Source organism: Sorghum bicolor, chromosome 9, assembly GCF_000003195.3.
Source record: "Sorghum bicolor cultivar BTx623 chromosome 9, Sorghum_bicolor_NCBIv3, whole genome shotgun sequence".
Classification (NCBI taxonomy): domain Eukaryota; kingdom Viridiplantae; phylum Streptophyta; class Magnoliopsida; order Poales; family Poaceae; genus Sorghum; species Sorghum bicolor.
This window is the reverse complement of record NC_012878.2, coordinates 11,989,014-12,007,780: the sequence shown is the minus strand read 5'-3', so window position 1 is coordinate 12,007,780 and position 18,767 is coordinate 11,989,014. Positions and strand designations below refer to the sequence as shown.

At 43.7% G+C, this 18,767-nt stretch overlaps 2 long non-coding RNA genes across 2 annotated transcripts; one reads left to right on the top strand and one right to left on the bottom strand.

Annotated features, from left to right (window-relative positions):
• On the bottom strand, positions 11,042-12,896 carry LOC110430296. The gene is made up of 3 exons (XR_002447628.1): positions 12,776-12,896; positions 12,039-12,488; positions 11,042-11,505 (listed from the first exon to the last, which is right to left on the bottom strand). It is a non-coding gene; the product is annotated as an uncharacterized LOC110430296 (long non-coding RNA).
• Positions 15,043-17,223, top strand: LOC110430295. The gene is made up of 2 exons (XR_002447627.1): positions 15,043-16,143; positions 16,638-17,223. It is a non-coding gene; the product is annotated as an uncharacterized LOC110430295 (long non-coding RNA).

Sequence of the window (18,767 nt, the reverse complement as noted above, 5' to 3'; positions counted from 1 at the left end):
TGAGCACCCTTGGGACTTAGTGTCCATGCTTGGGGAGTGCTAGTGAAGCCTCTAACTCACATATGCTTGATAGTGTTCATCCGATTGTGTGAGTGAGTGATTCTAGTGCGTTGCATTGAGAGATTGCATCGAGTGGCACTAGGTGTTCGTGTTGCAAGCCGGTGGTGCTTGTTACTCTTGGAGGTTGCCACCTCCTAGATGGCTTGGTGGCGTGTGACTCCGTCGAAGCACGCAAGAAGATTGTGCGGTGCTCCGGAGATGAGATTGTGAGGGGTACGGTGCTCACCCCGCGGGGATCGCGAAGAGCAACTCTATTGGATCGTGCGTGTCATTGAGCTACCTCACTTGTGGGTAGGTTCTTGCGGTCTCCTAGTGGGGACGAGGTTCGTGTAACACCTCTTAGCCGCCGAACCACCAAGTGTTGGTCGACACAACGGGGACGTAGCTTGGTGGCAACCAAGTGAATCTCGGGAGAAAATCATCGTGTCAACTTTGTTCTTCCCATTGGTTTGCAAGTCCCTAACACAAGCTTGTATTTACATTCATATATTTGTGCTTGTGTAGTTTCTCTTGTAACTAGTTAGCTTGTGTAGCTTGCTAGTTACCTTCTTGCTTGTGTAGCTAGAAGTACTTCCCTTGCGTGACTAATTTGGTTTGTGTAACCTTGTTAGTCACATTGCTTAGTTTGTGTAGCTAAGTAAGTTGCGCTCTCTAATTTGGCATTAGTTGCCTTGTTATTGATCTTGCTAGTGAGCTTAGGCTTTGTGCGCTTTGCCTCACTAGTTTGAGTAGGAGCTCCACCGGTTTGCAAAGTACTAGTTGCATAGGTTTGTGTGACCTTGCTCCTAGATTTGGTTAGGTGAGCTCTTGCTAAGGTAGCACCTTGCTTGCTTGTTTAGGATCTTTTACAAGGTGCTAGAGAACTTAGATAGAGGGGTGTAGTCTTGGCTAGACCGATAGTTTTAATTCCGCATTTGTTTCGGTTAGCCGGCGCGATAAGTTTTAGAAAGGACTATTCACCCCCCCTCTAGTCCGCCATCTCGACCCTTCAAGAGGCGTGCTGTTCTTGAGGCAGAGGCTATGCATGGATCACCTCCAGACACCGTGATGATAGGAGGGCAGCGTGTCAGGATCAGTGTCAGAGATCCAACTCAGGAGGACCTGGACACAGAGACAGAGGCTGAGGCCCAGGTAGAGGGTTCTTCAGAGGGACAGCAGCAGGAGCAGCCTCTCAGGAGGTCGACTCGCACACGTACCCAGGCCATTCCTCGAACTGGTACACAGGGCCAGTCTACCTCCGCTGCTCGTGCTACACCAGCTCGAGGCACACCAGCTCCTCGTCAAGGACCAGTCAGGATAAACAGAGATCTTACACTTGTGTCAGCTAGGGAGATACAGCAGCTACGCTTTGTTTCTTTTCCCACCTGGTTTCCAGCTGCTAGGGATCCACGAGCCGGTGCCAGGTTCTACACAGTGGTCCAGGAGGACATCTATGAGGCACTGGTTCGCTCACAGTCTCAGTTCAGGGAGCACAGAGTGATAGATCTTGAGATACTAGGGAACGTGGTTGGGGCAGACATCTGTCAGTATTTCACTTACCTCCACGGCCTCCCAGAGTTACTAGCTCTCCCTGGTACTTACTGTGAGCAGTGGGTTCGAGAGTTCTACGCATCAGTGTGGGTGTCTCCAGATCACAGCTATATGCACTACGCGTTGGCAGACTCAGACTACAGGGTCACAGCACAGAGGGTCAGAGAGGTACTTGGTTTGAGAGCTTACTCCACCAGGATTCACCAGCTTTGCTACGGGAACTTTGAGCCTCCCCGACGTTCTCACGGTGGTGAGATCCCACCTGTTGACTTTGTAGCTCCCTGTTTCTGTGCCCCTTTTGGAGAGGGCTCCAGCTGGACAGTGGGAGACTTGACACGCCCAGCCAGGATCCTCGACTTTGTGTTGAGGAAGACACTCCTCCCCAGGATAGGCTACAGAGATGGCTTCACTCGGATTCAGCAGTGGCTTGTAGCTCACCTCATCTCTCAGACTCCGTTTGACTTGTGGGATCTGATAGTCTCATATATCGAGGACACTATCTCAGAGAGCTTCAGGGGACGGCGTCAGTTGCCATATGCACATTGGATTACTCTGCTTATTCTCCGTGCCAGGCCGGTACCCCTTCCAGCTCACCTGTAGAGAGAGTTGACCGACTCAGACACGGTCTTCCCCCACTACGACCCCAGGCAGATGTTGAGAGCACATCACGACCTCAGAGCTACACCACCTCCTCATGCTCCACGTGGCCCGGTGCCCCCACCTTCTCCTAGGGGCACTCGCAGTACAGGAGCAATACTAGAGACCGAGGAGCAGCAGGACATAGCCATTGGGGCTTTTGCAGATGCTGAGGCTGAGGGAGAGTTTGACTTCGCTTCGGACAGCTCGGACGATGAGTATCGTCCTCTAGTGTCAGACCTTCCACCGAGGGCACACGACCACGAGGCAGGAGGCTCCTCGAGTGCTTCAGACCCCGCTCTGCTTGCTATTCTAGAGGGGATGCGGGCCGATCAGCGGCGGGCAGCTGAGGAGCAGGCGAGGAGAGACAGGGACCAAGCTGCCATCAATGCGGCCGTGCAGGCTAGGTAGGATGAGCTCCAGCGACAGTTTCTGACCTTTCAGGAGCAGCAGCTTGCGTTCCAGGCCCAGCAGACAGCGATGATGGCCGCTCTTATGGCCGCCTCAGGGATTCAGATTCCGCAGATACAGCTCCCAGGCACTTCGACTGTCAGGCCACCCACTCCAGCACCTCAGACTCAGAGTCAGTCTCAGCAGCCCCTTCAGCTCTCCGCTCAGACTCAGCCGTTTTCTACGCCTCAGCACCAGGTCTCCTAGGGTGCTATCTCCTCTGGCTTTGAGCAGGTACTGCAGTTTACGCCTCTCCGCTCTGGATTCACGCCTCAGTCAGCGACAACGTCTCAGCTTGTGTTGGACTCGTCGACAGACCCGCACCTATGCTTCTCTTATAGTGCTCTGACTGGTGACCCCACGCCTCCACCTCTGCAGGCTCTTGCAGCATTTACGGCACCAGTCACCACTACAGAGCGTCTGTCGTCGTTAGTAGCATCGTCTGAGCAGCTAGCACCTTCTTCTACCGTTCCAGAGACTTCAGCTACAGCGACCGAGTCAGTGCCAGCTTCGTCCGTAGGACTTGAGCAGCCCGCACAGCCCGTGACAGCTTCAGCGCCTCCAGAGCAGACCCAGATCGCTACGCCAGCTCGTGTAGCTTCAGAGGGTCACTCCACCTCCTCCGCCTCGACGGCCGATGGTTCAGACGATGTAGCTCGCTTTGAGGCTGTGCCGAGGGACTCCACTGCTCCGCCTCCACCTCCGTCTTCTTAGGTTTTTAGCTTTTGATGCCAAAGGGGGAGAGAGAGTTGTGAGTATGAGAGTTAGGGAGAGTTAGAGAGCTAGAGAGGGCTTTTATTCTTTTGATATACTCTTATGTGTGCTACTCCATCATGCATCACGTTTATCTTTATGCATTGCATTTGTGTGAGATACACTTTGGTTGTGAGACATGATCTTATGCTTATTTGTGATATCCTTATGTCATGTATTTGGCTCATATTACCTTTGCTTCCGCATTTTACTCTGATGTTCTTATGAGCCTAGTGTTATATCCTGTTGTATACCACTCACATATTTGGATGCAGGATGTTAGACTTGGTTGATATAAGCATGCCTAATCCCTTTGTTCTTCTTGTATCATGCCTATTGAAACCAAGTCATTTGAAAACCTCAACTCTTTTTATACTCGAGGTTATTGTCATCAATCACCAAAAAGGGGGAGATTGAAAGAGCATCTAGGCCCCTAGTGATTTCGGTGATTAATGACAATGTTAACTACTATGACTAACGTGTGTTTTGCAGAGGCAAAGTCATAGGTAAGGTCATGGTAATAAGTACTCGATGGACAGAGACGTACATGCCTACTTAATAGTGAAAATCGTTTTTGGTTTTCAAAGGATGGTTGGACATCGTCAAGACTAGACTAGGTCTAAGTACCATATGGTGAAGAAGGGAACTTAGAGTAGTTTAGGACTTTGTTTTCCTTTGACCGTACTATTAAGAGGGGCTTTGATCTAGTAACTTGACTTAGGCAAGGCTTTAGGTTTAGGTGTGGGCACACTTGGTAAACCTAGCACTAGGTAGCTCAGAGATAGTCCTTAGATCGAGAGAAACCAACTTCGTTTTAGAGCGATCGCGTTTCGACGAAGTTAGGGTGCCCAAGGGGGCACCAGACGCTGCCCCGGACGCTTTGTGAGTGCGTCCGGTGAGGTCCTTAGCCGTTGGAACAGTGTGGTGCTTAGGGTTGAGCACCGGACGCTGGCACCGGACTCACCGGGCAGCGTCCGGTCTCACACCCAGGGAGGTTGTAAACTTCCCCTGAGCACCGGAGCTAGCACCGGACGCACCGAGTAGCGTCCGGTCCCATATGCAGGGAGTATGTAAAACTCCCCGGAGCACCGGACGGTGCCACCGGACGCTAAAAGTTAAGTTAGCGTCCGGTGACCTGTCAGACGCAGGTACAGTTAGCCGTTATGGAGCACCGGTCGCTCGGTGCAGAGCGTCTGGTGCAACATAAAGAGCGTCCGGTGACTCCGTTTTCAGTGGAAAACGGTTGGCTGACCTTTGGACTTCGTGGGTAGTATTTATACTCCTCCACCTCGTCCATGAGAGCCCTCTTGCCCATTTGAACATCTGAGAAACTTGTTGTGGAGCAAGAGAGTAGCAAGAGCCTAGAGAGGATTGAGATTTGAGTGATTTCTTGAGAGAATCCTTCTCTAGTGAATTCCAAGAGTCAAGTGTGCATCCACCACTCTCTAGAGCGTTGTTTGGGTCAAGTGAGAGTTCTTTGCTTGTTACTCTTGGTGATCGCCATCACCTAGACGGTTCGGTGGTGATTGGAGGCACGAAGACCGCCCGGAGTTCTTGTGGGTGGCTTGTGTCAAGCTTGTGAGCGGTTTTGGGCGATTCACCGCGATGGAGTGTCGAAGAATCAGCCCGTAGAGAGCACTTGGTCCTTGCGCGGACCAAGGGGGAGCAAGACCCTTGCGCGGGTGCTCCAACGAGGACTAGTGGAGAGTGGCGACTCTCCGATACCTCGGCAAAACATCGCAGAGCACTTTCTTCCACTACTCCTTTACATTCTAGCTTTTACTTTGTGCTTTTACATTCTTAGAATTCCCTTGCTAGAATAGGATTGGAACTAAGTTGCATAACTTTTATCCGGTAGCTCTCTAGGTCACACTAGGCACAAGGGGTTGAATTGGAGCTTATAGGTTGCTTAAATTTTTAGAGAAGCCCAATTCACCCCCTCTTGGGCATCTTGATCCTTTCAGCGGGCGAGGAGAGTGACACTCATATCCATCACTATTACATATGTCATCATATTTATAGAGGACATAGACATCATTTTGCTATGGCCTGGTTTAGATCAAAAAAATTTTAGATTTTGATTCTGTAGCACTTTCGTTTGTATTTGATAATTATTGTCCAGTCATGGAATAAGTAGGCTCAAAAGATTTGTCTCACAAATTACAGTCAAACTGTATAATTAGTTTTTTATCTATATTTAATGCTTCATGCATGTGCCACAAGATTTGATATGACTAGAAATTTTGAAAAGTTTTTGGATATTAAGATCAACTAAACAAGACTTAATTACATAATTCCTGCGATAAACATGGCATATTCCTAACATATCTATGGGCACACTAGTCCTCAGCCCTCGTGGACTCAACCACTCCCGTGCTGGGTGCGTCTGCCTTGGTCTCCGCCCGCCTCAGATGACGATGGCTAGATTAATGGTTGACCTCTGCTCGGACACGGCGACGGTGACTCGCTTCCGAAAGACCCTATGGGGCAAGCAACTTCACGGTGCGATGACCCTCGCCGGCCACATTCGATCCGGAACATTACAAAAGGAGACCCAAGTGTGATGGAAGGAGAACTTGTGATGCTTGAGTCAAGATGACAATGAGTATCTGAAACTTAAATACCCTACGGGTTTTATCTGATAAAAAAATATGTATAAGATAAATTTTTACCAGTGGGTATATTACTAGACAAAATGGCAGGTATAGGTGTGGATGTATACTACCCATATCTGTCTATCTGCGAATAAAAAAATACCTATTAAAATAACTAGCCACCCTTGTTATTTTAGCCTATATAGGCCTTGTTTACTTCCACCACAAAACCCAAAATTTTTCAAGATTTTCCGTCACATCGAATCTTTAGACGCATGCATGAAGTATTAAATATAGATAAAAATAAAAACTAATTGCACAGTTTAGTCGAAATATACGAGACGAATCTTTTGAGCCTAGTTAGTCTATGATTGGACCATATTTGTCACATACCAACAAAACACTTACTGTAGCGATTTTGTAAAATATTTCGTAACTAAACACGGCCATAACCCATGAATTTTGTCTAAATCCAACTAAACTCTTCTAGTATATATATGAATTTGATGTTATTATATGAATATTAGTTTATAACTTGTTGGAGGCCTAGAATGATTTATTTTTACGTGTGAATGTCTAATGTTTATATGTAATTCTCGAGTATACTATCAGGTGTGGGTTATCCGTTGGGTAGAATTTACCCGCGGGTACGAATACGAGAGCATTTTCATACTCATATGCGGGTACGGATAATTCCATTGGTAAAATTTAGACGTTGCGGATATGAGTGACCACTATCCGTGCATGAGGCGGTGTGGCACAGGGTGCCGCGCCGGCGAGGAGAGCAACGACGTCCCGGTCTCCCGGAGGTGCGTGCTCTCCCCAACACAGTCCGAACGCAGCAACGCGTCAGTCTCAGACACACGCTAGTGTGACCGTATCGAGCCATCCGTTGTTTTCCACTCCCCCTGTGAGCAGACCAGGAAGTCGTTCGTTGTATGTAGCGCGTAGGAGCAGGAGAGGGACAGCTCACGAGCAGCTTGGCTAATCCTAAATCCTAGCTCCTCCTTCAATCACATGGGTGATGGGTTGGCTCCGGTCCAGTCCAGCTCCAAGAAAGTTTAAGTTTTAGGCGAAAGCCAAGTGGAGCGCCCTCGTTCGGCCGCCGGCTCAGCCTAACCGCAGGGCACCGCAATCTGCACGCGCTCGAGCTCTCCTATTTTGCACTCCTAGAGTACTAAACATTTGCAATTCACTTCACTAAAAGCTAACAAGTAAATTCCGACATAAATTACGTTCAATTCTCATAGTCTCATATAACCTCCATGAGTCGGTATCGAGTTGACAAACCGCTAACCACAAGGACGTTCCAATGAATTAGTCCTTGTTTAGTTCACCCCGAAAATCAAAAAGTTTTCAATATTTCCAGTCACATCGAATTTTTCGGCACATACATTAAGCATTAAATATAGACAAAAATAAAAACTAATTGCACAGTTCACCTATAAATCGCTAGACGAATCTTTTGATCCAGTTATTCTATAATTAGACAATATTTGTACAAACAAACGAAAGTGCTACAGTAGAAAAATCCAAAATATTTTCGCATCTAAACAAGGCCTAAGCTAACAAGTAAACTCCGACATAAATCACGTTTAGAGGCCAATTGGCCGGCAAAGAGTAGCGTAGAATAAAGAACCAGGCCATGCTGATTGAATAAACCGTGCCGCACATGCTACATACGCGAATCCTGCTGTCTCAATTGACGAACTAATCATGCGAGTGCAGACGAAGGATATAATTATTATAACACTCTCCCATATAGTATTAACCAACAGATGATCTACAGCAGTTGAATGTTTGGTTTTTGTATGTGTCTCTATCAGCAGATATATAGATGTATATGCATGGAATGGGTATTAGGATATACGTATAGAGTACTGTATTTTACAAACTATCAGGGTGTATTTCACTACTCAGTCTGCGTCGTCGGTTTTCTGTTCTCTCCGTGTTAAGCAGAGGACGAGTCATTAGCGGCATCTACTGGATTTTTGGATGATGAGCGGCTATGTGGAAACTGTCACCACTCTTCTCTTTATGAACAGGTTTCAGCTAGTATTCACTACCACTCCTTCGATTGCATAATAAATGTTTCACATCAATCAAATACTAGTACATATACATAACATGCTGAAGCCCTGACTGCAATTAATCATTTGCAGAAATGGAAAATCTCTGATCAGACTAAAAGAACATGATTGCTTTGATCAGTGCTGTCCATATCCGAATGATCGCCTTAATCAAGAACATACAAGCTGACTTTCAGAAGAACATAAGAAGCTAAGAGTACTTCTTGGCATTCATCGTGACGCCGAGATACTTCGGTTCATATCTTCAATCAACCAGTGCCCGCGCTATGCATAAATCTCTAGTGCTATGTATTTATATTATACTATTTCTTACAAAATCTCTAGTGCTGCCAAACTTAATTGTTGGGCTATATATACACGGACATCATTAGAAACTTCAATGGAAGATACTCCTGTATTTGCATGCCTACTGGAAGGATGTGTCGTCGCTTCTTGTTCTGGTATGCGAACGAAGCCAAGGCATCTCAACCGCAGTTGGCCACGCCATGTGCCTGGCTGCAATCATGCGCGTACAAAGATGCTCCGTCGGCAATTCCGTCCCCGCTATTCCACTCCAAATTAATCCTGTTTCTTCGTATATGCTGCTGCGTGATTGTACGCTTCATAATCATAACCATAACCACTGTCCACATAGTCTTACAAAAATATCAATTTTTTTGGTCTCGATGTTGTTTCCCAAACAAACATATATATGGCCATGTTTGCTTGCCTCCAATGTGCAGTCCATGCACAGAAGAAAGCGAGACAAACACGCTTGATTGTTGGGTGGTTATATTAAGACGGTGGTTAGAAGCGTCCTATATATACAAGCCAGACACATGTGCTGTGTGGATTCCTGAAATGTTCGGTTTCTTTTGTGATGCAGAAAAGTTTGTCAGGAAGTTATGTTTAAGTCTTCAGAATATTTGACATGTTTGAGAGGGGATAGATGCCCACATTTTCTTTTGTCCGCCTGTTCGCTTGAGCTTATCTGCCGAATCTACAAGTCATTCAGCGGTGTTTTTATTTCACAACGAATCAGCGAACAGTACTTACTTTCAGCCATGGTTTTTCAGATAAGCGAACAAGCTCCAAGGAATAATGATGTCCACGCATGCATTTCGGGGGGAAAAACGGTGCTGTCCTACAAACTTGTATAGTAAACACCACTCTTTGGATGTCACTTTCTTTCGACCGAACACGATAAGGACAGCGACCTTGATTTGCCACATCGTATGTACATGCATTGCCTGTTGTTGTTGCCAACAGCCCAAGAAGATACAGTTGGAACTTGGACGGTGATGCCAAATAGCTGCAATCACAATCACGGTGCCGCGGATGGCGGATTATCAAAATCACCGGCCGCGTACGGCGCAAGAGTCAACCCTGCAACTGCAAGCATGGCCGGATAATAAGAAATCTGCACAAGAACAGAGGGCTTTCATCTACTGATCTGTGTATTCCATTTCCATTCCCAGCTTGCTCAGCTTGCAGCAGTCAGCAGGTACGCGGTTTCCACACTAGTATTTTGATACGGCAGCTCACTATTGTTGAATTTTACTACCTATAAGCGTAGAAGATTGGCATGGTAGCCTGCAGCTACTTTTTTTTTTTTGGAAAAAAAGGTTTCCATCTAAGGCCTTGTTTAGTTTCCAGAAAATTTTATAAAAATTTTCACATTCTTCGTCACATCGAATTTTTAGACGTATGCATGAAGTATTAAATATAGACGAAAATAAAAACTAACTGCACAGTTTGGTCGGAATTGACGAGACAAATCTTTTGAGCCTAGTTAGTCTATAATTAGACAATATTTGTCAAATACAAACAAAAGTGCTACAGTGTCATTTCCCAAAAATTTTCGGAACTAAACAAGGCCTAACATGGAAATGCTAGCCTTTGACGCCGAGTTACAAGGAGAAGTTGCATTTGTGGGAGCCAGGCACATCAATGATCAATCATCGTTATTATGAGTTTATGACCGATTAAGAATAATATAATACGGGAAAGCGACAGACAACTGGCCTTGTTCAGTTTCGTAAAAAATTTTGAATTTCGACACTGTAGCACTTTCGTTTTTATTTGACAAACTTTGTCCAATCATAGAGTAACTAGGCTTAAAAGATTCGTCTCGCAATTTATAGATGAACCGTGCAATTAGTTTTTTTTATATATATTTAATGCACCATGCATGTGCTGCAAAATTCAATGGGATAAGAAATCTTGAAAATTTTGGAGACTAAACAAGGCCTGAGAGAAGTGACACTGCCCATGAACAACCGTTTCCTCATCTCAACCCAAAGGAAAAAATAAAGCAAAAGTGCACAAGTTTTTTGTGCTCCGTTAATTTTTTTTCCGAGCAATTGTGCTCCGTTGATGAGAGAAGCCTTTTTCTTGGTGCTGCTGCTGCTGCAAAGGAAGCCCATCAAACTCTTGGCTGGGGGTCCGAATGCTGTCTCGTCCTGGACTCCTGGTTGGGCTATGATGCCAGGTAGCCGAGGCTATGATTGTTCTATCATTCCAGCCCAACCTATTTTGTGCCATTGCCCTTTTTCCCATTTTTGGAGTGTACAGGCCGATTGAAGGCAGTCCCTTTTTTATTCTCTTATTCACATACAATTTAATCCTCTAATGTAGTGTATAACCCGATCGAGAGAATTTTTTTTCTTTCATATACATTCAATTGAGAAGACATGATTTAACTGTCTTGAAACCTACTCCTACTAAAATGAACACCTAATTCAACATTACTAAAAAAAATTATGTGCAACATTTGGACCTATTTCATGATCTGAGATGGCATCTTCAATATTGTGTATTTCAATTGTGTTATCATATTTGTCCAGCCAGTACATTTGAATTTCAATTTTTTTGAAGATTTCAAAATATATTTCTAATGGTGTCTTGTTGCATTAAACCTTAAACAATAGTTCTTGTCTCCATGGAATATAAGCTTTGAAATTCCAATACCCTTCATTTTTAATATTACTAGGAAATATGTCCGTACATTGTTACGGGTATCAAAAATTAAGTAATACCCACTTAAAAAAAGAACTTTATCTAATCATTTTTAAGTGCACAGGTCATAAACATACCACGAGTTTTAACTTTATAGCAATACAAAATTCAGCAAATATTTGTTTGTTCTCTCTTCCATTGAACCCACCATAAGCCTCATTTGCCACAACACAGCCGCCTCGGAACTGCAGCTTATCTCATGTCCTGCATCTCTTCCGTGCTTCTTCGGTTCTTCCAATCCATAGAGCCAAAGAAATTTACTCCATCAAATCCCTTATTCTATTCGTTAGTTCAAAAAATAGCACCTCAAGCTAGCATCTTGAGCTCCAATAGCTCCTCAAATATCTCTCATTTGTACCAAAACCAATCACCAGCATAGCTTAGCTTGGTCTCGGCTACAAATAAAATGGCAATAGCTAAAGCATCAGATGTAGTATATCTCTAGAAATCTGAAGAGAAGTGTCAGTGTCCCAATGGACACCAGGGCAAATTATTACGAAAGCTTTAAAATTCAACACAATGACCACCTAATAAAATGGAATTGTATCCAGAAGAGTCTACTATCTATTGAAATGTGACGTAGGTTCCTAAAATGGTAATCAATTTTCATATAGGCTAACAACTTTTATCTACTACTACTACTATCCATTGATAGGTAAGGGCACTCAGGTACCCATCTCTAGTATATGGCCACATGAACAACCAAGAACCCATTTTTGGGACAGTTGGTCATCTAACAAACATGAAGCTACCAAAACACTCGAGTACCACTCTACCGGTGACAGTGAGGCAGGACTCAGCTTTAAGCTACAATGCTAAAGCAGAAGAACATCTTTGATAGTAGAAATTACTGAATTACAAGACAAAAGGATCTACAAAGATCTGGCTGCTATCATGTAGTGGCCATATGCCCATATATAAGTTATACCTGCTGCTCACTTGTTAGATGTGGAATCTTGTGATAAGGTTAAGACGAAGAGAGATCAACATCTTTGCCTTGATCCCTCAGCTGCTGCTTAGGACCTTGGACATTGCCTTGCAGAGAGCTGAATTCATTATCCAATTAATCAACTGTTGTGCTCATCATCTCCTGGAACTTGTGAATAATTCATTTTCCTTTAGGAGGAGGTAACAGATCCATTTGCAATATCAAGTATGAAAGTCATCAGGCACTTTAGGAACAACCAATATAAGGAGCAAAATCTTTTTGTGCCTATTCTATCTAGTTTAGCATTGATAGCAGGGGCAGCACCGCTTCTCCTCCTTGCCACTCATAGGCCAACACACAAAAGACATCACTTGTTGGCTGTTGCTAGAACCCAGTAGTGCCACTGCAGATTTGACATGTTCGCTCATTCACATTCTACAACTGCATAGCCTGCATCACAATAACTATGTTTTAGGTGAGATTATGACAGCAACAAAATCTGTCGACAAAGTTACATATACATTGAAGGCAATGAATTTCCCTTTATGGCCCTTTGAAGACGGAAGTAGTTTGATCTTGCCAAATCATGATAAGTTGGATACAGTAATTAAGACCAAAGCTTGACACATCAGCAGTTCAATAGCATGACCAATTAGGATGTCCAAACCATCCTAAATTCAGATTTGACATGGCATGCATGGTGGGGCAGTATGTATATTCAGAGCAACGCGTAGTACCTGCTGCAGCATCTGGCTATCATGGTCGTCGTCCTGGAGCATCGACAGCGTGGCCCTTGGCAGCCTTGTTCAGCTCGACGAGATCAGAATGCGTGTACTTGTTCTGCTTGGCAAGATAAGAAAATTCTTCTCCACATCGAGATCCCAATGGTCCAAACAAAATCAATCTCGTATCACGCCCCACCAATCACGTCGTCCTACCTGCCCTGCACGCTGCTCCTTGCTCCCTGGCCGCCGCCGCAACCAGCAGATGTGCCAACCCCTTCTCTTCCCTTCTCTTGCTCCCCTGCGTTTTCTTTCCTCCTTTGACGTGGGTGCTGCCGCCACTCCTCGCCGCCGCCGCCGCCGCCGCCTCCACTCCACCGAGCACCTAGAGCGCGAGCCGGCCTCCATCGCAGCCAACGAGGCCCCGCTCATGGCGTTATCCCTGCGGGATCTGCAGCTGGTGTTCATCTACTTCACGCAGGAGGGGCACGACGCCTACTACGTGCTCGAGGTCTTCGACTAGCTCCGCCGCGCCAACTGCGTCAACGGAGAGACCATGGAGCTCATGGCCGCCATCGTCTGCGGCAGGATCGAGCGCCTCGTGGGGGCCGACGGGGACATCGCTGATGTTGCCACGCTGCTCGGGGAGATGGACTGTGTCAGGCTGTGGCCTGAGTTTAGCCTTGTGCTAAGAAGATGGGGCACAGGACGGGAGCACAGCTCTGCCAATGGCGACGATGCGCGGGGAGGGCCGTTGGTTACCTCGCCTAGAAGATGACGGTAAAGAGCTCCTGTCTCACAATTCCTGCACTTCTTACATGTTTTAATTTGATTTAAGATTCCCTTATTTTGTCTCAACATTCCATTAGTCCTGGTTTACTGCTTGCTACTGTAAAATGGAGAAAAGGATTACTATTGGATCGTTTTATTCTAAAATTTGTGTGCTACTGGTACCAATATATGTTTTTGATGTGCTAATGTTCAACTTGATTTCTGCTTGTCGCCCTGTAGTTCTGATTTCTAAATTGTTCGCTTGTCATGTATGTGATGGTATGTTTGGATAAGTTGTTGGCAGACCAGCTGTATTGAGTTTCACATGGGTGCTGCTATAGTCAGCATGCTTCACATGTTTATTTACATGTAACTTAGTTTTCTATGTTTGTATCAGCTGTCGTAGAAATTAAATCGTCATGTGTATCATCGTATCAAGTATAAACAAATAATTAATTATCTAGAGCATGGTTTTAGTTTAACCCTCGAAAATCTTGGGTTGGTTTGATTTGTCGCCGAGGGGTGGCTAATGCCAAATTTCAGTTATGCGCCCATACCTCAATCATTTAGCAATGGTCATGCCCTGGGCTCTGAGATATGGAAGGTATGACTAGCAGCTTGTTTATTCTCCCTATGGATACATACGTCAATTTATTTTGAACTATGTCGACAAGGTTGTCATTCAGCTTCTAATTTTCCATGGGTGCCATTCAGCTTCTATTTTTCCATGAAATTAACTTTTTAGCCCTATGTCACTATGGTCAATTCTTCCCCATTCTCATATTTTCGTACCACAGTCGCCATGAATGTCATCTGAAACAAACCATTGATTATCTTTCAGCTTTTCCTAAGCATTTGCCACAACCTGAAAGCTAAAATAAATTCTGAGATGAAACTGTTGGAGTGAAGAACCTGAACCTTGTAGTTGTCTGCATGCCCATCTCGTATACCTTGCCTAGGGACAACTTCCTTGATATCTTTGTGCTTGGCCTAGACTCTGAATTTTTGGATTTTGCTTTTCATTAGTTATTAGGAATATGAGATTTCTTCCTGCAGTGTGATCAGTTATTGGCTTATTGTAGCAGATCGTCCGAATCTGCAGTGGTAAAGTGCCCACAACAACAGGTATGTCTGTCCTTTATCTTCCCTTTCTTTTTGTGTAAAAGCACTGAAAAGTTATATCATAAGTATATTTTTCTGAAGTCTGCTCGTATAGGAAAGTTGCATCATATATTTTTCTAGAGCCCCAACTTGAATTTTCTTGCAGGCATTGAAGAATTTCATCCCTTGGCGATGTTGATGCATTTTCTTTTGGATGTTTCTATATTAATATAACTTTAGATGGGCAAATGCAGTAGCATTTAGATTGCACAAGAATTTAGAACTTGGTAATTTTTTTACCATAATTTTAGTCTAGGACATGAAAAATCAAGAATCTATTTTTATTGAAGACCTTATCTTATGGAGGTGTGCAAGTTGAGATATCAGAAGACATGCAACTGGTGCTTGCAGATTCTCTCATGCAGTTGTATGCAGCTGCTGCATTTTGGCTTTAATAGGTGAGACAAGAATATGTCTCTTCCCGCCCCCGTGAAATATAGTTATTACTTATGACTGTTTAGCTAGCTCTATGCTCTTAGATTTTTTAGGCAATTTAATTCCCCTTCCATAGAGTGTCAGAGCACTGAACAATAGGCACTGAGTTTTATTGGGCAGCTTCATTTCTACAATGCAGCATCTCAGTTAAATCAAGTACCAATCATCCAGTTAATTCTTGTCAATTGGGACTTATGAATTATGATAGTTTTAAATCATAAGGTAAGACCTATTCTCATTTCCAAGACTGGTGTATTTGTACAGACAAACATAAGTTTAGTCACATTTAATGTTTCATGAACACGAAGACTTGTGTCGATTTCATGTACAACTCTGTTTGGCATGCCATTTTCCCTCTGTCGATTTTGGGAACCAGAAAGCAAATTGTTCTGCTACTTGCATAGTTAGTAGATACTAGAGAACAATTGTTTAGTTTGCCTTATGGCCGTCTGGGGCAGCTGCTCAAGCAATTCCTGAGGATCACTATTTTCCTCTTCAATTCTAATAATATGTGTATTTCTGCAATTTGTTTAATTTTTCTTTATTTTAGTACTGCAGTTTTAGGGCATGTTTTTATTTTTGAACATTGTCATTCTAGATAGTAAATTTGCTTCTTGGTGGATTATTTATTGGTGAGCGCTAGGGGTACATTTTAGATTGGATTCTTTGTCATTCCACAGTTTAGCTTAAGCGTGCTGACAATTCTCAGTTAAGTTGTCATAACATTCAAGGTTCAGCTGACATGCACACTACAACATATATTTAGCTTAAATTACCCCCTATTTGTTGCTATCATGGGCTCATGTGCACAACCACCACAGTACACATTATATAAATGATGGTCAGTATACTTGCTTTGTCTACAGCTGATCTGAATTTGTCTGCCTTTTAGTATGTGTCTGTAAAGTTTTTGTTTCATGTTTGTTTTTCTGCTTACCAGGAAGGGGAAGATACAATGTTTGCTTCCTTATGATTGTTGCCCAAATTTCTCTATTGTAAACACTACCCAACAGAAGGTGATCCATAGCTTCCAGCGCCTGGTCATAGTTATAGCATCTCCATACTATCATGTACTACGAAATTAAATATCTTGGAGATTTCTTCTCGTTGATATAAAAGATTATCTTAGTCGCATCAGAAAAAATGTCAATGTCTATACAGTAGAGTTTATGAGCCTGCGACACTGCACTATCCATGAATGTGTTAATTTCATGAATTTTGCTTTTTTGATTAAATGTCACTTTAACATTGATATTTCGTTTGATAATATTATTATCTTATCGTGCGATCTATGTGTTTTTCGTACAAAATTTAGTTATTCCGTAACAACGCACGGGCATGCTACCTAGTAATATATAAGTAACAAAAAAAATACAGAAGAAATTTGAGTCAAACTTGGAGTTTATGTCCAACATACCTAGGAACTGATTTTTACGATAGTAGCATAGGAGTTAGAGTCTTATTCCAATCCAATTCCGACTTGCTCAGCCAAAATTGTGACTTGTGCCAGGTTGGGTGTGCAGCGGCGCAAGACCTGCCTGCGGGTCGATGTCCATGCCGGAGTTGGACACGGCGCGCTGCGCACGTTGCACGGAGCGTGGAGGGCGGGCGGATGTGTCCACGGCGGTGGGTTCCCGCAGGGGAACGCCGTAGGTGGCCGTGGGGTCTGGCTTGTAGGCCTTCGACGACCGGGACAAGCAGGAGGCCGCCTAGCTGTGGCCGTGCTGGGGGCCTGGGTTGCTGGCAGAACTGGCGTGGGTGGTCGCGAGGGCCGCCCTTGATTTAGAGGACGAAGAGGCGTTCCTCTGGCTGCCGCCCGCGCCGACATCCATCTCCCGACGTGCACCGGCCGCCGATTGAAGCGATGGCCTTGAGACAACGGAACGGGTGCATGCGAATTGAGCTGAATTGAGCGTAAACGGAGTGTACCGGACTCTTGGGCCAAATTGAATGGGCTGGACGAAAAAAACACTAGAAATTTTACCTCTTTATTATTAGGTGTGTACATATATACATAGACATATTTGAATATGATTTAGAAGAGCAGACCAAAAAATGTCCAGACAAAAAAAAAGCTAAAATTTTGCCTCTTTATAGATTTGTTGAAAACATGCAACAATTGCATAAGTTCTTAGCTAACGTCTTCTTAAGGAGATCTTTAGTTGTAAATATTGTTGCTAGTGTAGCTTTTACTAATCTAAATGAGGATTTGGATCCTTTTGTGTGGATCTTCACAAAGATGGCATTGCCATAGTCAAATCTATGTTAATAACAAAGTTAAGGTTACACATGAAATTTGGTATTTAGTATTACCTCTCATAATAAAAAATATTTATGTGGCACTTTAGTAGAGTGGTTTTTCTTACCAAGGATATAAGAAATTGTAATGGTAGTAATTGTGTTGCTTTCTTCGAGTATCTATGCCAAAGCCTTGTTGCCATGTTGTGTACTTTGTATTAGGCATCAAACCTCCATAGAATATAAATTATCTATTTAATTCTTGGTCTAAACAAGTGGGTCAAAATCTTAGATCTTTGTTACTCCCTCTGTCCCGGTATATAAGGCGTAACCAACTTTGGTTCAAAGACCAAGAACGCATTTAATTCTCTCTCACAGCACTAATAGTACTACATTTATGTCTGTGAGAGAGCATGCCTTATATTATGGGACATGAGCAAAAAGTGGTTGCACCTTATATACTAGGACGAAGGGAGTATTAACATGAGCTACTGTAGTTTGCTAGGCAATTTGGCTTAGTAGGAATGATTTTATGTTCAATAATGGCCAGATAGAACATTATTATGGGCTCTTTTTAGGATATATGCTAGCTTCATTTCTAGACTCTGTTGCAACACACTAATGATCTTAAGGATTGGTTAATTTTTGTGTGCCAACTTCTAGAAATCAGAGCAATAGAGTTTTTGTCTCCCATGGATGGCCTTTAAGATTTTGTATTGGTCAATAATGTTGAACACTTTTTTCTTTCCTCTTTGGGTTGTATGTTGTTGGACTAATGCCTCTTTTTTGAAGAGGTTTGAAGCTACAACTCTTCCATTATTTGAAAAAATATGTCCAAATATTCAATATAGGTTCTCTAACTTGTTAAACAATCTCAAATGGAGACAAAATCAAAATCAAAGTTGTACTCAATGATATCTATAACGTTGTAGTTTATTTTTTTATTGAGATTTGTAAGCGAAATGGCATCTAGTTAGAGCCACTAAGTGATTTTCGTGATTAAGTGACAACATGACTAGTGGCACTAATGCATTTGATAGTATAGAAGGTTTTCATCATATGGAGGCAAGGATGGACATGAGCTAGGCTACAGTGCTGATCGTGTGATCAACACCCCAAGCAAAAGGTAAAAAGATGCTTTGAAGACCCTAGAAGACAAGCAAGAAGTCCTAGTCATCAAGTGGAAGAAGCCTAGATGAGAAGACACAAAGAAGAGAAGAAATAGATTGCACAAGAGGGCTTAGACAGTGAGCACTGGAGCTGCTAAAAGCCCAAGTTTAGTTTTGGTAATTAATGACACCAAGTTGCAACACATGTGATGAAGGAGACATGTGACATGGAGTGGCGGCCACATGATCACAAAGAGAGGGAGCATGGACATGGAAATGAAGATCATGGTGAT